This window comes from Crocuta crocuta, unplaced genomic scaffold, assembly GCF_008692635.1.
Source record: "Crocuta crocuta isolate KB4526 unplaced genomic scaffold, BGI_CrCroc_1.0 scaffold129, whole genome shotgun sequence".
NCBI classification, from domain to species: Eukaryota; Metazoa; Chordata; class Mammalia; order Carnivora; family Hyaenidae; genus Crocuta; species Crocuta crocuta.
In genome coordinates this window covers 7,532,845-7,558,577 of record NW_027551571.1, presented here as the reverse complement: position 1 = coordinate 7,558,577, position 25,733 = coordinate 7,532,845, and positions in this window count along the sequence as shown.

Genomic DNA, 25,733 nt, shown 5'->3' with positions numbered 1-25,733 from the left:
GGCCAGCAGACAGTTTCTTTTCATTGATAAATGACCACGAAAGTGAATAATATTCAGGCTCACCCACCTCGAAGGCAGCTGTTCTCAGGATTAATTGGAAGGTTGGCCTGCTTAAGCCTCCCATATTTCTTTGCAAAGGAAAAAAAATCACAAAATCATGTGACCTTCATATTTGGTTCATGACTGGAAACAAATCTTCCCCGGCCGCTGTTTCCAAGAACGCTTGCGAGGTGATGAAGCCGTGGCCGTGTTTACAGAGCACTAAATGGTGGGATTAACAAACGTGGTTGGACAGACCGAGCAGGAAGTGTGGATGCCAACGGGGATGTGCGCCCGAATTCCGCACGTGGCCACTCTGCTCGTCCTTCCCAGGCTCGCCCAGGGCGTCGAGTGGGGAGAACATCCGAGGGGGGAGAAGAAGGCTGAGAAAAAGGTGTGCGAAGTGAGGAGGGACGCAGGGAAGAGCCACAGAAACTCCGCAGTTCCAAGCCACTGGGTCCATTCTCGTCTTCAAAGACAGGGAAACTGAGGCACGAAGGCAGTGCCTTTTCCCAAGATCATACGTTGTCTACAGTGATAATTCTACATTTGTGGTCAATTACAAACCGACTCAGAGTCACTCCACCTTTCTTGTTCCCCTTCCTAGTACTGTCTCGCGAACACTTGGAACGTGACCACACGTGCACGCACGCAGTAGAAACGTAATGAATGCATTTGAGGAAAAGATACACCGAGCTGAATTGAATTGACTCAGCAATGACACACCGATCCGTCGTCATGGGGCTTCGCACGACCTTGCATTGTCTGCACTTATTTGTTTAAAATGAGCACTGGAGGGGCCCCCGGGTGGCTCAGTCCATTAGGCATCCGACTGTTGAAATCGGCTCAGGTCATGATCTCGTTCATGAACTCGAGCCTAGTGTTGGGCTCTGGGCTCACAGCACAAGCCTGCTTGGGATTTAATCTCTCTCCGTCTCTTTCTGATCTTCCCCTGATTGTGCTCGCTCACGGGCTCTCTCTCAAAATAAATAAATAAATATATTTTTTTAATTTTTAAAAAATAAATAAAATGAGCACTGCGTGTTATATGTAAGTGATAAATCACTAAATTGTACTCCTGAGGCCAATATTATACTATACGTTAGCTAACTAGAAGTTAAATAAAATTTTGAGGAAAATAAAATTAAAGTTAAAAAAAAAACCATAAAGAACTCCATGGCCCTGCCACCTAACCCCAGAACTAGACACTTTTTTTTAAAGATTTTTTAAATGGTTTATTTATTTCTGAGAGAGAGAGACAGCATGAGCAGGGGAGGGTCAGAGAGAGAGGGAGACACAGAATCGGAAACAGGCTCCAGGCTCTGAGCTGAGCTGTCAGCACAGAGCCCGACATGGGGCTCGAACTCACGAACTGTGAGATCATGACCTGAGCCAAAGTCGGACGCTTAACCGACTGAGCCACCCAGGTGCTCTTCTCATATACCATCTTCCATCTCCCCTCCCCCACCAGAGGTAACCGATTTCCTGAATTTTGTGTTCATTATGTCGCATTTATATGTATGTATAACAGTTTATCATTCGTTTTCTTAATTTTATGCTCCACAGAATTATCGTACTCATGTATCAGCCTTATTTCTCACATTCACAATCATGTTATTATTTAACCAGGGTGTTTACCACTCAAGTTTGTTATGTAATATTCTCGTGTACGACTCTCCCCTAGTTTGCTAATCCATCCGCCTGTGAACAGACATGGTCATGGTCATATCAACTGTTTTACTAGGAAGAGCGCTGCTAGGAACGTTCTCCCACACACCTCCTGGTATGCGTGTGCACGGCGTACACACTGGTATGTACACCTTTCCCTCGGGAGTACACTTCGCAGAGGATTGCTGGGTGCTAATGCATGTGAAAGTCGGGATTTATCAAAGAATCATAAACTGCTTTTCAAAATGACGACATTTCCACAGCGAAGTAGCAGAAGCACCACTGACCCGTATTCCTTGCAAAACACGGAAATGTCAATTTTGCCAGTCAAGTGGATACAAAAAGGCATCTCACTGTGTGATTTCTCTTTCCGTATGTTTATTCACCCGGTGTGTCTCCTCTTCAGCGACAGTCCTGCTTGTGCGTTTGTCCGTATTTACTGGGCACGTTTTTTATATTGACTTGAGGAGCTAGTACCACCAGGGCTTGACAGTTACTGACGGTGCGTTAATGACCCCCTGGTTTGTAGCTTGTCTTTGCACTTCCTTGATGGTGTCCTTCGGGGGATCAGAACTTCTTAATTGGAATGTAGTGTAATTTACCAGTCTTCAATTTCATGTGGGTAGATGGCAGTTTTAGACCATGGCCAATCCAGCATCACAGTATAAAGTGTGCATTTCCTGTCTTATTTTTCATCTCATAGACCTGGTGAGCGAGGCTTTAACATCATTTCATCACATCCTCACTGAGATGAGGAATCTCAGTCGTGGAGGTAAGTGTTTTGCCTGAGGGCACAAAGCCTGCAGGCAGGCTGAGTGAGGACTAGAGCGTGGGGGCTTCTGATCAGCAGGGTGTCTCTGGTGTCACAGCCCCACCCTGCCTCTCCCCGCTGTGCCAGGAATTGATCCATTCATCCTCACAGGAAACACTCAGGTGAGGGCCTCCTGTGCATTATCCATAGTGCTAAGTCCCGAGGGCAGAGAAATGGAATGTCATCTCTACCCCTGAAAAGCTTCTATCAGGATTATGCCCAGAAAAGTCTTTTGATGAGACAGCGGAGCTCCGACTGAAAGGAGGAATAGACATTATGTAAAGTGTGAGAGATGTCGAAAGAATAGGAACGTTCTAGGCAGAGGAAGCAGCATGAGTGGAGATCCGGAGGCAGGGAGAGCATGGGCAGCGGTCAACAGCAGGCTGTCTGTGTGGGGCAGCGTGGTGCTCATGGGAACAGTGGCTGGACCCACAGACAACGGTCAGATTGCGAGCCGGTGTGTCACATTAACTGACAGGGACTTGATCCTGGAAGAAATGCATCTTTACCTTTGAAGCTCTGAGATCCAGACTACAGAGCCACCCTATCCCCCAACATTCCTTATGAAACCTTCCTGAAGATTTCTACCTGGCAGATAGGACACGCCTTTCCCTGGTCCTCTGTGCCCACGGGCTTCTCCCCAGTGAAGCGTTCTGAGGTTTGGTAAGCAAAACCATCATCCTCACTTATGAAGAAATTCATAGAACTCCATCCTTTCTACCCTATGACCATCGTCATCATTGACCGTCCGGTGAACACTTGTGGAGAAGGTCACCCTCAATTCCAGCCTGTGGAGCACACTGCAAGGTGGAGAGAATGCAAGCTGGGGTTTGGTTTCCAGCACTGCCACTCACTGTGTGACCACGGGCAAGTTTCTTCATCTCTCAAGATCATTTCTGCTGACTGTCATGAGGACTTGGTGTTGTGCCCGATTCACGAGTCCCCAGAGACCCCCAAGGAGCCGACACCGATGCAAGTACAAAAGGGTCTTTATTACAAGCTCGAGCAGGGGCTCACCTGCCTACCGGTGTAGTGGCAGAAGGTGAAGCCCCGAACAATAGCAAGCAGGGTTTTTATCAGGGATGGGGGTGTTACAGTGCACACGTTGTACGTATAGCATCATCACATAAGCACCAATCACAATTGTACAGCACCCATGGTAACAGCTTTGACCATTCAGTATCTGTGAGGTGTTCATTACTTTTGGTGGGACCCAATCATGACTTTTGAGGATCCTTTGAAAATGACCAATTATGAGGTGAGTTCAAAGGGCCCACATGGGGTTCAGGCAAGCTGTGAGAAATTGGCTAGTTTGTACAGAATAACTGTCTACAGTTCCCAGCCTTGACTCAGACCACAGGAATGTTTTTTTGATTAGCTGATCTGAGGGCGGTCCGAGGATGGCTTTAGCCTTGAGCAATCTGAGGAACTGGGGCTACGTGCAGCCTGAGGTTGCTCTTAATGGAGGCCTTAAGTTCAAAATGACGTTACTTAGGCTCTTCATTGGGAACTACTGACGATGTCAAAAGCAAGAGAAACATCCAACAGGTGTCAGCTGACCCCTCACCATAAGGGAAGTCCAACATACCCTTGAGGGACATGTAATCTAGACAGAGAAGAAATCTCCTACTGAAACCAACTCCAGAGACCCTGAATGTGGACCCTAAACCAGCACTCCTGTGTGAAGACAGATGACTGACCCAGCAGCCTGGACTCTGAACCTCACAAGGCATCATTTTCAGGGAGGTCTTTGGCCCTGAGAGTCCAATGGCCCCAGGGAGGCTCCTGGGAATCACAAACAGGCTGGGTGACTTGCACTTGGCCCTCTAACAAGGGGGGGACATGGCATAACAAGCAGTTCTCATCTTTTAGAATCCTCCTTCAATGGAGAGTTGTCCAGTCTTACTGTGATAACAGCAAGAACCAGAATAAAAATAGATCTAATGCAGAGGAAGTGGAATAGACTGCTAGCAGGTTTCAGAGGCCTTTGACTGGACGTGGAGACACCAGAACACTCAAAATAACCTAAAACTCTACTTTCTTGACAATCTCTTGAATCTGCTTCGAAGAACCTTTCGGCTGAAGATAATGAGTCATGGAGGAGAGTTCTAATGGAGAGCAAACAGAAACTCCTCTTCAATCCCGTATGTACAATTCGCAAGTGTGCACCTCCGAAATTTGTGGAAATAGAAACCAGGATAGGTAGTACCTAGATGTGGAAAGCGCCCAACTGAGTAAAAGTAGAAGACTATGCAATAGATGCTTGTTCTCTTCCACATGTGGGATGGTTGCAAGAAGTTAGCATCTACTAAACCGTAAACCAAGATCCAACAAATTCCAAATGAGTTGATTTCAAACACTGGGAGGAAGAGGTCCCACAGAGCAGTTTTCCACCTGCTTCTGAGGTGTTCTCCCCAAAAGTTTTGAAGGAAAGACCTCGGGGCGCCTGGGTGGCTCAGTGGGTTGGGCGGCCAACTTCAGTTCAGGTCATGATCTCATGGTTTGTGGGTTCGAGCTCCGCATCAGGCTCTGTGCTGACAGCTCAGAGCCTGGAGCCTGTTTCGGATTCTGTGTCTCCCTCTCTCTTTCTGAACTTCCCCTGCTCATGCTGTCTCTCTCTCAGAAATAAATAAAACATTAAAAAAATTTTGTTTTAATTTAAAGGACAGACCTCAAATCTGTGTTATTTTTTTTTTTTTCAGCTTGGGATTCCCGTAACATGCAGGTGCTAACTAAGCATTTGGCTGCCATGTTTGAACATGCCACAGGAATTCTCCAGAAAACTCCTCTATTCCTAACTCAGAGCCCCTGGAGGAGACAAGCCTCCAGCGTCTCCCATGGGGTAGGATTTATCTTATTCAAGACCCTCTCATTCTGCTTTCTCTAAGTTTAGCAGCACTGATGAGGAAATCACGTAATTTTCTAAATTCCCGTCTTTCTCTGTAACATGAGGGCACGGGGCAGAGCAATGCCTAGATGTGCCAAGATTTTGTTTCCTTCCTTAGACCTGCCTGTGACTGTATACAACATCACCTTTTACAACTTCCCATGCTTGATTAATTTGCTGCTAGTGAATCTTTCTTGGCTTTTACAATTCTGTTCTTTCAGTTGGTCATTGAGGGAGGGAGACACTGCAACCCATCCACCACCATGGCCTGAAAGTCCCTATATCAGAAGAAAAAATTATTAAGAAGCTTCTCTTGGGGTGCCTGGGTGGCTCAGTTGGTTAAGCGTCCAACTCTGGCTCAGGTCATGATCTCACAATTCATGAGTTCGAGCCCCACATGGGATTCTGTGCTTACAGCTCAGAGACTGGAGCCTGCTTTGGACTCTGTGTCTCCCTCTTTTTCTGCCCCTCCACTGCTCATGCTCTGTCTCTCAAAAATAAATATATGTTAAAAAAAATTTTTTTTTTAAAAAAAGAAGCAGCTTCTCTATCCCCCAGCCTATGCCAAACTTGCTGGAAATCAAGGGTAATTAAATAAGATCCAGCCTCAGGAGTTTTTTTTTTTTTTTTTGATCTAACAATTAGTTGTGAAGACATGGTCAGAAGCTACAGTATAAATAGGAGATATTTATAGATAATAATAGAAATGAAGAAATGGCACCTTAGGGAAAATAACAAACTGTACCCATCCAGATAGTATCATAGTAACAATCGGCACAGCATCTCATGGATTTCATAATGCTTTCATGGTCATGAGCTCGCCTGAACTTCAGCCAGCCCAGCCACCTACGCAGAGTAAGAAAAACCAAGTGGCGTGCCTGAGGTCAGAACCGAGGGTATGGGGGACCAGGAGGTGGCAGGGAAGGTCTGGAAGGAGATGAGCTAACCATTCACCACGAGCTAAGCCACAGAAGCCAATACAAGAGAAGCCTGATTCACACAAATTTAAACTGGGTGAGGTATTAATTCATCGAGTAACATTTAACAAAGTGGATGTTTAGCTTTTGGTTAAAGGGTAAGTTCTGTTGCATTCAATACGCTTTTCCCATACCCTGGGACCAATTATTACAGGACATTTTCAGGAGTAAAAAAAAACAGCTACATAAATTCTGGCTACAGTTGTATGTTTCAGAGCAGGAGAAAGTCTGGAATGTTCAGTGACAAAAGAGGTCGTAGGTCCCAGGGGAGGCCCCCACTACCTCAAACACAGCCTTCTCGTCTTACTACTGGATCTGATTCCAGACTCCGTTGCTCATTAGAGAAGTTATCTAGAAGATCCGACAAGGTGCCATGCAGGCCACTAAAATGAAGAAATGTCTGATGGATGATTTTTGAGACACGTGACGATCAGAGATTAGACATGGAAGAGTAGGCAGAGGAGGTCCTTTGGGTTCAAATTCCGATTTGTCAAATCTGAAGAAGGACCTACACTTTCAGAACTGTAAGAAATATTGGGACATAGTAGATGCTTAATTTTTTTAAGTGCATATTAGATAAGGGAGTGGATTCATTTGTGAGGGCTGCCGCAAGAGAAGACCGCAGACCAAGTGACTTGAACAACAGAAATGTATTTCCTGCCAGCGCCGAAGCCAGAGATCCTCAATCAAAAGGTTGAGGGGGTTTTCTGAGGCTGATCTCCTTGGTTTCCAAATGGCTAAATGCAACACGATGTTTCTCTGAATGAGTGAGTCAGTATGAAATAGGAAACAAAAAGTGATATAAAAGCTTCCTATTATGGACTGAACTGTGTCCCCCCAAAATTCACATGTTGCAGGCTTAACCTCCAATGGGACTATATTTGGGGATATGACCTTAACTGAGGTAATTCAGGTTAAATGAGGTAAGGGTGTGGCCCTAATCTAATGAAACTGGTGTCCTTTTAAGAAGAGGAAGACCCTAGGGGCACCTGGGGGGCCCAGTCCATTGAGAGTCCAACTTTGGCTCAGGTCATGAGCCTGAGCTTTGTGAGTTTGAGCCCTGCATCGGGCTCTGTGTGGACAACTCGGAGTCTGGAGCCTGCTTCAGATTCCGTGTCTTCCTCTCTCTCTGCCCCTCCCCCACTCGTGCTCTGTCTCTCTCTCTCAAAAATGAATAAATCTAAAACAAAAAAAAATAATTTTTTTTTAAAAAAGAGGAAGACACTAGAGGCACTCACCAGTGAGAAAAGACACATGAGGGCACAGGAGAAGGCGGCCATCCGCAAGCCAAGAAGAGACGCCTCAGGAAAAACCAGCACAGCCACACCTTGACCTTGCACTTCCAGCCACCAGAGCTGAAGAAATAAATGTCTGTTGCTTAAGTCCCCAAGTCTGTGGTGTTTTTTAATAGCATCCTGAACCGACCTAACATACTTCTTTTCTGAGGTGATTTGCCAGAAAGGAAACCTAAGTTTTCACCTGTTTGGGAATTTTAAGTTGGATTCTCTACAATGTATCAAAAGTTAACAAGGAAAAAAATGAAAGTAGTTCCACGTGATTGTATTTGGATGTGTGTGGGAATATGTGCTTAAAGTCAAAAGGGCACTTTCTTCCACAAATACTTCTTAAGAGAATTAGTCATGGGCCAGATACATGCTTATCATGTATCATCAAATGTAATCTTTCCTCAAAATGCTACTAGTGTTAGGGATTGACACCCCCACCTTTAAATTTGAGAAAGAAAGAGATTCAGAGACTTCATGTGACGTAGCCAAGGTCAGGGAAGTGGTATATGGTAGAACTGGGTTTTGGAAGCAGGTCAGTTGGATTCCAAAGACTTCATACATAGCCAGGACCAGGCTCTTCATGATAGAAGAATCACAAACCCTTAGCTCCTACAACGTGCCTGGGTCTGCTCTGAGAGATTTACCTATTGAATTTAAATTTACACACTCAATTCATATTTAAAACTCATTTAATCTGCAAGCAACCCATTGAGGTTGGTACTTTTATTATCCCATTCTACAGATGAAAACTGTGAGGCATGGAGGGGCTGAATAAACCAGTGTAGGTAGTGCCCTTCGCTTCATCATATGAATGAACATCTGTCCTCAGCTTGGGGGCCGCATGGCCACAACCTGCATGTGCTTTGGCTCCACTGGAGGAGAAAGAACCCCATGGCTCCCCAATCCATTTCCTTCCTTGGATCTTACTGCTCCAATTTCAACTCACTAACAAAATAGACAAGACTAAACGTTAGGATGTTTTTATCCACCTAGAGATTTTTTTCTCCAATGAGAAGAAAGCTAAATCCTAATTCACTCCCTTTTTAACACAAAATTTGACCTCAATTAACCAAAGCTTTTCCTCCTTTGCATTTTTTTCCCCAGAGATCATATTTGTAGTTGAGAAACCCACCACAGCCAAGTACATCCAGCCTCAGAAAGCCCGCCTAGATCTATGGCTTCAGAGAGGCATGGATCACCACTGTGTTGATGTCCCTCTTGCTGAGCAGTCAGGGGACCCGAAGGGAGATGCTGCCTGCTTCCAAACTTCTATTACGTCATCCTGATAGAATCTGGACACAGAGTTTGCAGGGACTTTATGCTTAAGCCTTGTTTTATTTCAGTTTATATTATTCTTCGAGACTTAAATCTCATCCGCAGTTGCTTGCAATCCAGGCTTCAGTTGGATTATGGAAAGAAGCAGCAAACTTATCTTCCTAAAAGCTGAGCTCAGCGAATGGTGAAAGCATCCTGCCCCAAGGCTCAGAACAGATCCTTCAGCTCATTACATTGTAAAGATCGCCAGCAGTCAGCAGCCTTCAGATTTATGTAACCGAAGTCACATGCAGGAATAGCATGTGCTAGTTATACAACAAATGCTCATGTGAACTGGTTAAACTAGGCCAGGTAAATCAGATGTTGAAACCCAGAACACAAAGGCTCCCAACAGCTTTAAATATATGTTGTTTTCATTCATAACAAGGGGATAATTTTTTTCCTGTCCTTTCCAATAATAACAGACATGATTGAGTGTCCACAAAACGCCGGGTACCTCACCAGGGCTCAGCGGCAGGAGCAAAGGTTTTGGAGGGAGGTCAGACTATTTGGTATGTGACATTCAGCAGGTCTCTTTTCCATGGTTTGCCCATCCATCAAACCTATGGAGTCAATGGGAGAATTAAACAGAAAACATTGCCAACAGTCTGACACAAAGCGGGTGCTCAACAGAGGATGGCTTGCTAGCCTGCTGCCCTTATCTGATTTTATTTACTCCTCTCGGCAAGCTGGGGGATAGGTATTATTACAATTCCCAATTCCCAGGTCAGGAGGCTGGAGCCCAGTGCTGACCTGACGATGTTCTGAAACGGAGAGGGGACTTTATACATGGCTCCTAAGAGGCGTGTCTCGACTTTACGACGGCATGGGCCATCCCATTTGTGGTTTGTACAGGTCTTTTGACTTCTCTGCTTTTCCTTCTGGCTGTCTGCCACTTGGCACTTTCCCTGCTAATTAGCACCTCGACCACAGTACAGCAGGGGAAATCCAAAAGGGTGAGCCTCGGTTAGTAGCTGAATTGTGTGGTTTAAGAGCTCTGAAGGAAAGACTTTAAAAAAAAAGTTTGGTAAAGGAAGAGGTGTCACATCTAAGCAGTGACATGAGTATGTGAAATTATATTTAGAGTTCAATTGTCTAATACCCGGCCTCCCACTGCTAGGTAATTGAGAACGGATCATTACATTTAAGAAGTTTTCTGATCTCCGGGGATATTAAAAGTTCATTTGTACATTGAGGCATTGAGGATGTCGCTCAGAATCATACCAGAATTCCTACTCACCTCAGCCACGACTGCTAGACAGCACTACTCTATATTTACGATGTCTTCCGTTGGCAAAGAGTTTTATGGGCAATTATATTCACTCACTGCTGAGCTGGAATGACCGGTGTCTTTTCCCTAGCAAAGCAGAGGCTGCAGGTGAAGAGATTAGGTCAGTTACTAGGAATTCTAGGTCAGAATCCCTGGGTCCCACTAGGGAAAGTTCATTCGAGCCCAGACCGAGAGTCCACCGGGGAGAGAGATAGCATCTATTTTTGAAACAAGTTCGCAGTGCGGAGGAGAGAAATCATTCAGGAGTACCACTTTTCAAAATCCAACTGAACATCTACATTTACTCCCAACTCGGGGCATTGCTCTTTGCAGCTAAGTTCACATAACATCTTGAATCGTACAGCTAGCTGAATTCATGAGTGCTATCCAGCTTGTAAAACTAAATCCTGCAAAGATATGGTGCAGTAGCACTAACCCAATGTCATTCTACAAACGGTTTCCCAAACACAGCAAGAAGTCTTTGAAGTGCTCCTAACATTCGATTTAATAGTTACACTTCTTAATGATAATTTTTTTTTTGGAGAGAGAGAGAGTAAGGGGGGGGTGCAGAGGGAGAGAGGGAATCTTAAGCAGGCTCCACGCTCATCACAGAGCCCAGCATTGAGTCTTAATCTCACGACCTCAGGATCATGACCTGAGCCAAAGTCGGGAGTTTGATGCTCAACTTACGGAGGCACCCAGGGGCCCCTTAAAGATCATTGTTATGAAACAGTGTAAAAAATGCAAATCAGTATGCTTCTTTCCATGTTTATATAGATGATGGGCAGAACGGGAGACAGTAAATGTCGCAGAAGCAGGCATTGGTTAAATCCACTTATTCAATAAGTATGTATTGCACATCTACTCAGGTCAACCATTATTCTGGGCAGTTCTTCCCCAGTTACGAGAGAGAGGGGAGAGAGCATGGGCATGGGTGTCCCAGGGTGGGCAAGAGTAGTTGGTGGAGAAGCTTTGGAAGTCTTCTTCTAGTTGCTAAGATCATCTGTGATCGAGCTCACTGATAAAATATTCCGCGGCCACAAAAAGCCACTAACAAATTTCAGTGAGAGAGAAACAGGCTTAGAGTGTAACACCGCGTGAAAAAGCATCATGTGTTGGTTCGGTCTGAAGTGTCCGCCACCTGCAACCTACTGGGATGTGCCTAAGAAAATAAGGTAAATTGGCGACTATTTAGAGGGATGGATATATGTGGGCTAAAGCCAACATAGCGAAATGATCATTATAGACTCTAGGTGGTGAGTGTACTGTGGTCTTCGTACAATTAATTCTCTCAACTTTGCTGTATGTTTGAAAACTTTTATAATCTAAAATCAAGGGAAGACACATTTTATGTACGTGCCCACCCAAACGTGTATATATACCAAAGTGTTCATAGTTGTTACCTTTTGGTGATGACTATGTGGGTGATTTTTACATTTTTTTTAGTGTATTTATTTATTTTTGAGAAAAAGAGAGAGATGGCACTCACAGGGCAGAGGGAAAGGGAGACAGAGAGTCCCAAGAAGGCTCCGTGCTGTCAGTGCAGAGCCTGATGTGGAGCTCGAACTCAAGAACCATGAGATTATGCCCTGAGCTGAAATCAAGAGTCAGACGCTTAACCAAATGAGCCTTCAGGGCCCCCAGATTTTTTTTTTATTCTGCTTTATACACCTAATATAGTACCCACACCATGTGGCCCTGCTCCCCAGTCGTTAGTAAGAATCTCATCTCCCTGAAGCGGTCACTGCTTGCTTCTAAAGCTGCCTTGACCATGCTGTGGGCCAAGTCCCTCTGTTTCTACACCAGCCCTCTTTTTGGGTGGCCTCTGTGTCAGCTGGATGCGTCCTTTCTCCCCACACAGTGGCTGCCGCCTCGCTCTGCTCTTTGCTGGGGGAAGCATGTCACTTAGCCCTCCTGGTTCCGCTGCACACTACCTCGGAGCTCATATCTGGGACCCTCGGCTGGGGCTTGCCTGTGCCTCAGTTCCCTAATCTGCCAACCTGGGAAAATACTAGCACCTAATTCATAATGTTGCTGCGGGGACAAAATGAGTTCACGCCAAGTATTCAGAACAGTGTCTAGGATGTAATGTGCTCTACAGAAGAGCCTTATCATCGTTGTAATTATTACCACTGCTGGTATCCCCCCAAAGTCTATAACTACAATTCCCAAACCCAGGTTACTATGCACCACAAGATAGAGAGCATTAGGGACAATGGAAGGGAACCATGGACAAGATCATGTATAATTGCTGTCCCAGGTCCACGCCCACCTGCCCAGGCCATTTCCCAGGTGCCTGGATTCCAAATTGACCCTCCAGGACAACGGCAAGTCACCCACCACTAAACCACACCACCCTTCTCTGCGCTTCAGAAACTGGGTCAGACAGACCTCTGATCCCAGGGAGTTTGTTCTAGAAGAATTAATTTGTAAACCATGAGTAAGGCCCATCTCCTGGTCCCTCGTTTCCTGCTCCAAGATTTACTCCATCCCAGGATAATTAAGCACTGGAACACTCACTCAGCGGCAAACCCCTACTCAGCCCACCGGGACATGGATTGGTCTCAAAGCCCTCAAAAGGCCATTGTAAAGTAGTCTGACACAGCTGGGTGTTTTGTTTTGCTTTGTTTTGTTTTTAGTCTCAAAGCTTTAGTCTAAAGCTACTCAGCTTTATCACAGTCATCGTGTTAAATATATATCTAAATTTGATGCAATTAATAGGTGCTGCTTTCATAATGAGTAGATGACAGTTGAGAACGTGCTCAGTGTTGCCGTGAAGATCCTGTGGATTTCTGTGTGGGGCAACAGATGTCAAACAGACTGAGGTTCCAAAGTCTATAAATGGTCATCAGTGAACCTGATGTGTTTGCAGAGCTCCTCACAGGCTGCTCAAGGGCATTTCAACTCCTTCTAGGAAATAGTTGTCAAAAGTCACAGATGTTGTTCTTTCTGAGATGTAAAAACAACAGCAATTTGCTATTTTTATCAATTCCATCTCTTCTGGGCCTATCAGAGTCAATTCTTTGAACTTGGGCAAAAATAAGAGCCGACTTTTGTATTCGAAGTTTACATGCTCAAAATCCTAACCTTTGCCCAAAAAAAATGTAAGAAATAGAAAGGAACTGGCTGGTTTGTAGTGCAGGAATGTCATTCAACCCCTTAAACCCGAAATCACTTATGCTTTTCCAAGTCATGTTTATGTTTCCAAATAAACAAAGATATCTTTTTCTACATTGTTTCCACCCAATTGTGAAACACTCCTGTGAAATTTCTCAAATAACATATTTTAGGTGTTTCCTGGTGTTGGGAAATGCCAGAAGAACAATCCAGGAAGAAAAAAAAATTGTAGTCTGGGTAGTGAGAGAGAATAAATAATGACCTTTCTCCCTTCCAGCAAATGTAAAACTCTCCATAATTCTGCAGGTACCAGCCTAAGAGCCATCAAAACTGTCTTACTCATTTGTTTCCTGAGCAGAATTTACACGTGTGAGCAAGGGATTGCATTTATCTTAGTGACTATACAAACGAGTGCATTATTTGACTCAATCGGTGGTTTACCTGCCAGTAGAAAAGACACTTTGGATTAAAACCCCTGAAGGCTGTTTTGTTAAAGCCCAGAGAGGTGACCACCTCACCGTAGCGTGCACAGCAAGATGGTCTCTGTGGCCGAGCGTATCCTGTTTAGGATGCTTGGTCCATATGTAAAACTTCACACCTATTAGATTGACGGCGACCAGAGAGGCAGAGACAAACGAGGTGACCCCATGAGTTTACCTCAAGCAGGCCACTCAACTCTCTCTTGGGTCTTCCTGGGGCGGCCCCTGGAAATGTTTCTCAATGTGTAGACCTTTCATTGCATTTTGCCTTTGTGCTTTATTTTTAGCAGAAAAAGGCAAGAGCATGGGACCAAGCACCCACTCTGTGAAGCCACTCTTCCAGAGAAAACAAAGACTGTCTGGGACCAGAGGAGACCCCAGGGCTTGGCTGCCCATCTTCTTTCCTAGCAGACATCCCTTCTGATCAGGCGGGCATCACAGGCATTGGCCACAAATACTGCCACTCTGGCATAGTTTGCTGTTTGCAAGGCAAACCATCCCATCGGTCCCTGGGACTTCTCTTACCATGAGGAATCTCCCTCCCCCAAAATCCCACCAACTTTTACCCTCTGGAATTCCACAGGCTGCGTATGCTCCCTTCGAGCCCTTTAAATATTGGAAACACTGCCAAACTCTTCTGAAGACCGTTGTACCCTCGTTAAATATCCCCAATTCCTCCAGCCGCTCTTCATATGACAGATCTCGGTTAGGCTGAGGACGTCCTGAGACAGGGTCTGTGCATGATCTAATCAGGTGCCATCACATAGTGACCCTCGTAGCAGCTCAGTAAACACTGTCAAACAAGTAGATGAATCATTAAATGTTTATGAAAGTCTTCTCATTAATCAGTTTATTTGACAAACAGGTAGAGAGCTCTAATGATATTCCTGAGGGGGCAACAGGGATGCAAGTCTAATGAGAAATGGTTGGTGCCCCACGGAGCCCTGGCTTGAACAGGGGCTGCCTGGGAATGACCGCTGTGGATTACTGTACAGCATGGGCTAGCGCACAGCCCACAGAGGGTGTAGATGTCCGTGAGGGTCTTGAAGGAGAAACAACGCCTTCCTGAACAGCAGCCTGGGAGATGCATTCCAAAGTGACCGCCGTGGGCAAACCCCTAGTGGTCGGCCTTGGTTAATATGACCTCATTTCCTCTTTCCTTTTCATCTGTAGCCTTGACATTGAAAACAACACTGTAGGCACACCTGGGTGGTACAGTCGGGTAAGTGTCCAACTCGTGATCTCGACTCAGGTCATGGTCTCACGGTGAGTTCGAGCCCCACATCGGGCTCTGCACTGATAGTGCAGAGACTACTTGGGATCCTGTCTCTCCTTCTGTCTGCCCCTCCCCTGCTTGTGCTCTCTCTCTCTCTCTCAAAATAAATACATAAACTTTAAAAAACATTAAGAAGAAAAGAAAACAACACTCTAGTTAGAGCCCTGACCATGCATATCATATGAAAAATAGCGTCTCATTAAAAAAAAAAAAGTCATAAATCCTCTAATAATGTGTTTTACTTTTGAGTTTACTTTTCAGGTAACCATGCCACATGGTGGGTTTATAGAGAGTGCACAGTCACCTCAAAGCCCTGAGACATTTATTTACAGAGCTACTCTGCTAAGCCCCACATCTGTCAAACTGCACTAGTACAATGGGCCTAAGTTTCCATTTTACTTATATATAGATGTTTGCGTTTCCCCCTACTGAGTTCATTTCATTCTCCAGACTTGCGCTCCAGTCACCAGCCCTGAACTACCGGGTCATGGCTTCCCCTGGAGAGGAAGGCGGGAAGAGCGACTCCACCCTGTGCCATCGGGAGATGTGGGAGGGAATCAAACTTGGAGTTTGGGTGAGACCAGGTTTCCAAAAGCTGCTGTCCGTTCTGACCTTTTCATGTTAGCCTGGAATCCAGTGAGTGTCATCGTTATCTCCGTTGGAGGGCAGAAAGCCACCTAGGCGTGATGGCTACATCTGCACATTCCTGGGGCAGCCTCGGTTTTCTTATCTTCTCTCTGCTCTGTGGTCTGCGAGAGTCACCAACAATGTCCTCAGGAGTCACAGTTGTCTCTGGCTACATGTGCCACGTCTCTCGGGCTGTCTTCACACTACCACGCTCCCAGGCTCCTCTATCAGAGCATCTGTCCCGCGTTTCTTGTGCAAAGGTTACTAGAGAAGATTCAAATGATGCTCCATGAAATGTCTCCTAGAGGATCAGTGAACCAGAGGTTCTGCGAGCATCATCCCAGCCCCACGTTCTCCAAGAACGTGCAACGGCGAAGAGGCCAGGACACAGGCGCATCTCCTTCTCCACAGCGAAATACTCCGATAGTTTCTGATTTCATGTCCACGTGTCGCTTTTCTTTAAATTTTTAGGAGATGATGGGAAGAAGGGAAGGGAAACCATATGTGTCTCTTTTCTATAGCACAGTATTTTCTCTACATAAGTATTTTCTATATATTCAATGCTTATAATTTTGAGGTGGGCATGATCAGCCCTATTTTACAGACAAGAAAACTGAGGCTTAACAAATTTTCGTAACTTCTCTCAAAGTCATCGGGAGCTCAGATCTGCTGGGCTCTGAAGCGTGTATTCTTTCCACATCCTACATACCTGAGAACTATGGAAAAGCTACATTTAGGGGAAAATCTTAGAGGACAGCTCTTCCAAACAGTTTATTTTTCAGATGAATAAACAGAGGCCCAGAGCGGGCCAGTGACGTTGGCAACACTCTGGAGTTAATCAGAGGCAGAACCCGGGTTCCCTGGAGCCCAGCCCCCTCCCTTTCTCTTCACCACACAAGCTCCTCTTCAAGTAGACAAATCCCATGGAAGGATTCCTTCACCAAGGTTCGCCACTCCACGTGGCCAAGAGAAGTAAAGGTGCTGCTAATTTATAGGATAAGATTTGGAGAGGGCAGCAAAAATGATGTTACCATTAAAGACTCGAAAATAATTTTTCTGATGACAGATAACATGACACAAAAGGTGTCGTAATGAAACTATGCACAGAAAGCACAGGTCAAATAGATGGGCAAGGTCTTCCAGCCAGTCCTTTTCTCTGAATTCGAGCAAAATCCTCCCTGGACCAGGAAAGCAGTATAGAGATTGCCTGATAAAAAGTTTGGATAGTTTCAAGTGGAAAAAATGAGGTGATGTTGAAGAACCGCATCTGATATAAAGTATTATGAACCAGAGGTTAATTTCCTTTTTGTTTAAAATTTTTTTTAATGTTTATTTATTTTGGGGAGAGAACATGAGCAGGGGAGGGGCAAAGAGAGAGGGAGACACAGAATCTGAAGCAGGTTCCAGGCTCTGAGCTCTCAGCACAGAGCCCGACACGGGGCTGGAACCCACGAACTATGAGATGGTGACCTGAGCCAAAGTCGGATGCCCAACTGACTGAGCCACCCAGGCGTCCCTCTTATTTTTGTTTTAGTGATTAATCTCTTCCATATGGAAATTAAGCAATAAAAACAGTCCCTTATATAAAACCATCTCGTAAGAAAATATACATAACGAAAGAACTACCGAAAAATTTGTTTGAAAGGATGTAGGAGTGACAAAAGTAAGTTCTTACAAACGATGGAAAGATTTGAACATGGAAAACTTCCAAGTATTTTCCTTCTCTGAATGGAGCAAAGTGACCACTTCACTTGGAGGTGATGCTCTATAGGCGAGTATGATTTTTATTTCAATGGATTTTCAGAATTTAGAATGCTGACAGAAATGCTTTTGATCATGAATTAGCAAGGAAGAATTATCCTTGGGGTCAGTCTACCTCTGCAGCAGGGTGTCTGCCTGTAATGTGATCATTGGTAGTTAAAGTCGCTGAATTAGTTTCATTCCAGAGGAGCCAATCTGCATTTACAATGCTCTTCTTTCCAAAAGTAAACCACAATCAAAACTAGGTCACAGATGCTGTTTGAAAATAATGACTAACATCTGCACAGCCCCGTTATGGTTTCAAGAGTAAATTCACATCCATTATCTCATTTGATGCACGTGAAAATTTGTGAGGCGGGTATCATGGTTCCCCTGTCAAGGCTCAGTCTGAATGACTTGGTTAAGGATGCACAATGACTATGGGACAGAGAGTCAGGCTCCTTCATTCACCTGCAATCTGTCCATCAAATGTACCATCAACCAGAACTATAACGACGCACAAAAGACCCGGAAGTTCAAAGTCTCCTGAAAACCAATTAGCCAGGATCTATAATGGTCTGGTTTTGTTTATTTATGTTTTTCACGGGAGGAAAGAGGAGTTTAGGGGAACGTTCTACTTTAAAGATAGAAAAAAATAACATCGCAGACATATGGAAATTCCCCCATTTGGTGTATGAGCACTCTGGTCTCCTACACTCTTCTGGACAAACTTTTATTGTTCTAACAGGAATATCAAGTCAAGAGACACAATCATTTTTTTAAAAAATCAATCTTGTTGAACACAGAGTTTTTGTAGCATGTGAATTTTTAAAGATTGACAATTTTTTAAAAGGTGAAATAATAAAGACCTTCCGGTTAATGGGGCATGAACTATAGGGACATCACGGCACAGAAACGATGTTTGAGTCTATCGATGAATATCGGCAGGATTCCCTTTCACCTTTTCACTGCTACTTCTCTTCTTTCAGGGTTGATAACTACAGCCAGAAGATGAGATGTCAATTGGGTATTTTCACTTATTTTTTTCATATGTGTGTGTGCTTTAATGTTGGAATCTGGGCAAATAACAGTGGGATTCTTTAGAGTGCTCCTGGGAAGAGGTGGAAGGGGAGTGACCAAGGACATTCGTAGGTCCTACAGTTCTTTCTGGTGGAAGACACTGGTTTGGGATAATTTGGTTCCAGGTAGTATTGGGAAATAAAATAAGAATCCTGAAGTCTGCAATAAAGACGAAATATAATAATATAATAGGAGGAAACTTTCTTGGAATCCAAAGCAGACTTTCCTTCTAAGAGTTTCTGTACTTAAAATCATAGTGTAATTGTGTTTATAAGGAAAGAAAGAATATTCTGACCAAAATGAAACAGATTTGATACATGACCCTCAGGAGCAAATATTTCCCCCAAGGCTATTAAGGCAATAGACTGGAAAGAAAGTAATTTTAAATTAAAAAAAAAAAATTAGACATGAAGGGACATGTAATCAAACTCGGGTCTACACAGTATCAATTTTAAAATAACAAAATCAGTTAAATAACCAAGATCTAACCTCTTNTGGCGGGCTTCAATGACAGTTTATTTTCTCACAGTTCTGGAAGCTGGAAGTTCAAGATCAAGATGCTGGGAAGAGAGGCTGGAGGCCTCTCTCTTTGGCTCACAGTCAGCTGGCCGCCTTCTCCCTGTGTCCTCACGTGGTCACCTCACGGTCTATGTGTCTGTGTTCTAATCTCTTCTTGTAAGGACGCTGGTCCTATTGGGTTAGGTCCACCACACGACCTCATTTCACTTTATGTTACCATCATTTTACCTAATCACCTTTGTAAAGGCCTGATCTCCGACTGTGGCCGCATTCTGAGGTAACTGGCAGTTAGGAACTCAGCACGTGAATTCGGAAGGACACAGCGCAGCCCATAACATGCCACCCTTGGGTTCCACAAAATGCAAAATACACTCTCCCCATCCCAACAGCCCCAAATCTTAAGCACTCCAGTACCAACTCCAAGCTCACGATCTCGTTGAAATACCATCTAGGTCAAATATGGGTGAGACGCGAGGTATGATGTGTCCTGAGGCCAAATTCTTCTGTGAAACCAGACAAGTGATCTACTTCCAAAACACAACGATGGGGCAGGCCTAGGACAGACATCACTATTCAAAAGGGAAAAGTCAGGAAGAAAAAAAGGAGTAATGGATACAAAGGATACAAAGCAAGTCCAAAACCTAGTAAGGCAAATTCCATGAGGTCTTTAAGCTTGAGAATAAGCTTCCTTGGCTCCATTCTCTGTCTTCTGGTCCCCCAGGGAGGCAGCCCTGCCCCGAGGCCCTGGGCAGGAGTTCTGTGTTCTGGAAGGATAACACATGTTCGCAGACAGATAGCCCTACTGGCTCATCTTGCAAAATCTCAGAAGCCCAGCGGCGTTCCTTCATTTTGTCCCGTCTCCATCCCCTTGAGTCCAGGCTGGCAACGTTTCTGCTGAGAAGGCTAAGTGGATCCATGAGTCACACCTGTAATCACTTTAGAACCAAATCGTTGTCCAGCTACACACTCGGTGTTTTCTCCAGACCAAGCGTTCTCATTTTGGGCCATGAAGATAGGCTGAAAAATTCCAAATCTTCAAGTGTTGGTTCCCTTTTGCCTAATAATTCTTCCTTCAGTTTATCTCTTGCCCGTCACATTTTGCTATAAGCAGCAAGGAGAAATGAGGCGGCCCCCTCAATGCTTTGTTTAGGAATCTCCCCAGCTAGGGGTGCCTGGGGGCTCGGTTGGTTAAGTGTCCAACTCTTGATTTCAGTTCAGGTCATGATCTCATTGTTTGCGGGTTTGAGCCCTGCGTTGGGCTCTGTGCTGACCACGTGGAGCCTGTCTGGGGCCTTCTCTCTCCCTTTCTCTCTGCCCTTCACCTGCTTGTGCTCTCTCTCTCTCAAAATAAATTTAAAAAAAAGGAATCTCCTCAGCTAAATATCCCAGTGAATCACCTACAAGTTCTGCCTTCAACAAAACACCACACCCAGTTCCACCAAGTATTTTGGCCCTTTATACTGAGGACCACCTTTTCTTTAGTTTCTAAAAACGTATTCCTTATTTCCATCGGAGACCTCTCCCGGAAACACCGTTGACATTCTTATTTCTTTCTTTTTTTTTTTTTTTTTGACAAATAGTTTATTGTCAAATTAGTTTCCACATAACACCCAGTGCTCATCCCCACAAGTGACATTCTTATTTCTATCAAGGGTCTCTTCAAGGTAACTTTGACTTGTCCTGTCAGGGACACCCAAAATTCTTCCAGCTCTCCCATCACCCAGGTCTAGAGCCACTTGAGTAATTTGAGGTATTTGTTAACAGCGTCCCACTCCATGGTACCAAAATCTATAGTAGCCAGGCTTCTCCAGAGAAATTGAACCAACTGGATGTACATAAATATAGAGATTTAGTTTAAGGAATTGGCTCCTATGGAGGCTTGTCAAGGCCAAAATCTACAGGGTAGGCTGGCAGCCTGGTGACCCGAAAAGAGAGCTGCAGCTTGAGTCTAAAATTTGGTCTGATGTCAGGGCTACCTCTTCTCAGGAGGAGATCAGTATTTTTCTATTAAGTCCTTCAACTGATTGTATGAGGCCCACCATATTATGAAGAGTAATCTGCTTTACTCAAAGTCTATTGATTTAAGTGTTAGTCTCACAGAAAATACCTTCATAGGAGCCTCTTGAATAATATTTCACCAAATCTAAGTACTGTGGCTTAGCCAGGCTGACACATCAAGTTGACCTTCACAGTGACATATGGTTATTTATTTCCTGGTTGTGATATGTAACTCATTCTTAGGGCCAGAGGTGAACTCAAGCATATAAACTAGGAAAAAGCACAGAATCCTGCTAACAGCCCTGACTTTCAGGTCAACAGAGACATGCACTGTACCAAATGATTGGCTAAATGATTTATCTGCTGTCAGTTTTTTAATTTACAAAATGGGAATAAAATCCATAACCCCTCATCAGGGTCAAATGTGATGATCAAATACAAAACACTTTGAAATGTTAGTTATTAATCAGGAAATCATTTTCTCACTCTTTAAGGAGACAAATACAGTCTAGAATGCACAGAAAACTTGAGTAGCTACCTTGGCCAATACCAAGATGCCTTGTATGGGTGATTGGATGACATCTTTCTTGCTAAAGTAAGTTATCACCATGGAGATTGATGTCTGACAGCAGTGAAGGCTTTCTCAAAACTACCATGTGTGCAGAAGGAAATATCAAGTCGTCCTTCCCGAGTGATGTAGCTTCTATTCTTCTGAGGACATTGTAGCCAACTTTGATGACAGAAGTTTGATAAAGATGATTTCCAGCTCAAGACTCTATAATATGTAATCAAAGTCACATACGTGGAAAAGATAGACCACTATTAGTAGCAAAAAGTCTAAGTTTATTCATTTTGAGAGAGACAGAGACAGAGCGAGTAGGGGAGGGGCAGAGAGAGAGAGAGGGAGACAGAGAATCTCAAGCAGGCTCCACGCTATCAGCACGGAGCCTGATACAAGGCTCAATCCCACGAAACATGAGATCATGACCAGAGCCAAAATCAAGAGTCAGATGCTTAACTGATCGAGCCACCCAGGAGCCCCTAACAGTCTTTTTTTAGAGAAAAACTTGCCCCTGGGCAAGTTTGGGATGAATGGCAAGTAAAAATAATGATTTAACATTATCTTCTGAGGATCAGTGAGAGAGATGGAGATCTGGGTAGCTGATTTGGGTCAGTTTTAACCCTCTTGCAAAAAAAAAAAAGGGGGGGGATGGAATTAATGAGCCAGCTGCCTCATGCTGAACTCTTCTCCCATACGTTGTCTAATTTAGCCTTCCCCAGATCCTGCAGCTTCGATATTATCTCTGCAGGGAAACAGCTATATGGGTTGCCAGCAACTTGGAAATTAGAAAAATCAAGTTAATAACAGAGAGTTAATAATAGCACACAGACACCAGATCAAAGCTGGGATATTAAAATTTAGCTGAAAAAAAAACCCCAACAACCCCAGAATGGCTTGTAAGCCAAGCTATTATAGCTGGAGCCATTGACACAGTTAAGCAGAAGGTGCTTGGCCATTCCTGGAAGTAGAGGGAGGGAGAGTCACCCAGCTGTGCTCACACCAGCAATAACCATGGGAGACGGGGTCCCAGTCTAGGGATTCAGCCTGTCCAGTCTCTGAGGCAAGTTTAACTCTATTTTGAAAACAGATGGAAGAAGCTTCTAGAGTCTAAGGCCACAGGACACTTACACTGCATAGCTATCTGATGCGTACCCTGAATGCATTTGCACCAAAGATCTTCCCAATTTCAACTTGGAACTTGCCCATGCGACTTGCCCACAAAAAGAGAAGATGCCATTGGGGCCACTGTAAGCATTTTCGCCAGGGTGGTGGCTATGGGCTCCCACTCTAATTTAATACATTGGCAGGGTGTGTAGTTTTTATATCAGCCTTGTGAATTTGGTTAATGTGAGTCTGTCCCAAGGGACAGACAGTGTATAATCTTGGTGAACTAAAACACGATTAAAGGTCATATCTTAAAGGCGTGCCTGGGTGGCTCAGTCAGTTAAGCATCCAACTTTGGCGCAGGTCATGACCTCGCAGCTCTGAGCAGTCAGCACAGAGCCTGGAGCCTGCTTCGGATTCTGTGTCTCCCTCTCTCTGCCCTTCCCCCACTCATGCTCTGTCTCTCTGTCTCTCTCTCAAAAAGAAATAAAGGTTAAAAAAATTTTTTTTCGGGGCGCCTGGGTGGCTTAGTCGGTTGAGCGTCTGACTTTCGCTTAGGTCATGATCTCGCGGTTCGTGGGTTCGGGCCCCGCGTCAGGCTCTGTGCTGACTGCCAGCTCAGAGCCTGGAGCCTGTTTCAGTCTGTGACTCCCTCTCTCTCTCTGACCCTCCCCTGCTCACGCTGTCTCTCTCTCTCCTAGAAATAAATAAAACATTAAAAAAACCATTAAAAAAATTTTTTTTTCAATAAAAGGTCATACCTTAAACAATGGAAAATTAGCCTCGATATTCACCACCTCGTGAAACATCTTAGTAGGCCAACAATGCGTTTTGCTTAGTCTTTCCACGTACAGTCCCATTGAGAAGTTCAACACTATCACCTACTTGCCCTCCTTGAGTTTCCTTTTCTGTAAGATAGGAATATGCTTGTCAGAAACTAAGAAAGATCATGTAAATGAAGTAGGTGGCGAAGGGCACAAACATAGGGGCTCAACTATAGAAGCTCAGTTAATGTTAATCCCCTGTCCTTCGGGGGCCCCCATGAAGACATTCCCCTGGAAGCCGAAATTCAGGAACACAGCCCACCGGGGCTCCCCTTCTCCTAAGTGTGACGTTCTCTGTTCCCTAAGAAGGGTTTACTCATTCAGCAAAGTTTCCAGCTGTCAGAACATTTCCCCTCTCCAGAGTTTGTCAAAACCAGAAACACAGGACATATTAGGGGACAGTTAACAAGCAGGGACACACATCAGTTTAACAAATGTGTGAGAGTTAGAAGGCGCACAGGGCCTGGCACTAAGGAAATTAACATCATCACTGCGTGGATGCTCAGGGAACTGCCAGTGAGCTTGCTGAGTTGAGCGGAAATCCCCTAGTCACCAGCTGAAATCCACTGGCTCCAGGATGTGGACGTCACACGGTGGCCATGCTCTGGGGCTGTGCCAACCAGGAATACCATGGGGTCAAAGATCAGCCAGCTCCCAGGGCCACAGAAGGCATTCCTGTCCTTGCGGTCATGGACGCAGCAATAAAATGGGTTACTGCTGCTCTGGGTAAATTTGGAGATGGGGACGGGGACAGAGTGATAAGCAAGGAAGATTTCCAAGGCCATTTCCTCCCAGAGCGTATTTTTTTGACATTCAAGTTGGCCAGGTTGACGAAATAGCCAACCTCGAAGCCTGTCGTCTGTAACACGGATGAACTCCTCCTTCACTTCTTGAATGTTTCAAGATGTATCTTTAGAGCAACAACTGAAAATGAAGATTAATGGGCGGAGGGAGACACAGAGCCAAATCTTACCCCACCAGGAATCCTGTAGTGGAACACGAAGCAGCCCAGAAAGTTTGGCTGGGAGATTAGCCAACACTGCTGTCAGAGCCACAGTGGAAAGAATCCGTCTCCCCTGGCAGGGACCACTTCCCTCTCACCTCCTGCAGAAAGAGATTTCTATTTCCTAGAATAGAGTCATATCTCTTTCCATCCAAGGTCATGGACGCCCCTGTCCATGAAGCAACCTTGCTTCCATTTCCCCACCAGCAAACAGGAACACCAATGCCATCTAACTAAAGACGTCACGGACGTAGTCTGCGTGTTAAGTTCGGGCCAGGAAAGTTCTTTCAAGACCTGGTCTCAGAGTTCGGGTTTCTCCACTGATTTCGTTTCTGTCCTCGATGAAAACAAAAGGCCTGAAGGTAGGAAGGGCGGAGAGTGAGGAATGCGGTGTGAAGGGTACAAAACCATGTCCGAGAGAGCAAGCTTTGAAGTCAGACAGTGCTGGCCTCAGATCTTGATCCCACCCCGGATGGCTGTGGGGTGTTAGGCAAGTAATCTCACCCCACCGAGCCTCAGATCCTGTTCTGCAAAAGAAGCCGAATACTGTGTTTCTCTCACAGCTGTGCAGCCTAAATGCGATCACATATGCAAGGTGCATAACACCGCCTTGATACATAGTAGATACAAGCCAAATGTTAGTTTCCTTCCTTTTCAAATTACCTTTTTAGAATTTCAGAATGCATTCACACCGAAAAGTACTGTGGAGAAGGGTGTCTTCAATTATACTTTATAGAGGATATGAAACATATGGGAGGAAGATATTGATCCCAAACTGCCAAAATTATTTTTTGTGGAAGGAAAATTCTAATCACTCCAGATCCATACTGCGCTCTCTGCTGCAGGTGTGCTCACAAAGTCTTTGACGCTATGAAGTTGAATATATTCATTATGAGATAAATAGAATTCTGGGAGCTGCTTCATTCAGGCTGGAGCTTTGAGTGGCCCCATCTCCACTTAGAATCACTCCATTGGGTGTGTATCAACACATTTGAAAATGTCAGACTGGGAAGAAGAAGTTTTCTCTCCGGGATTTGAACACCTGGTGTGAGAAAAATCTAACGGAAAGGTGATGGCAGAGAAAGAAGGGTAGAATTCTTACCCTTTCTATGCAATATATTCAAGCAACACCGAGCAAAGCAATAGCTTTTC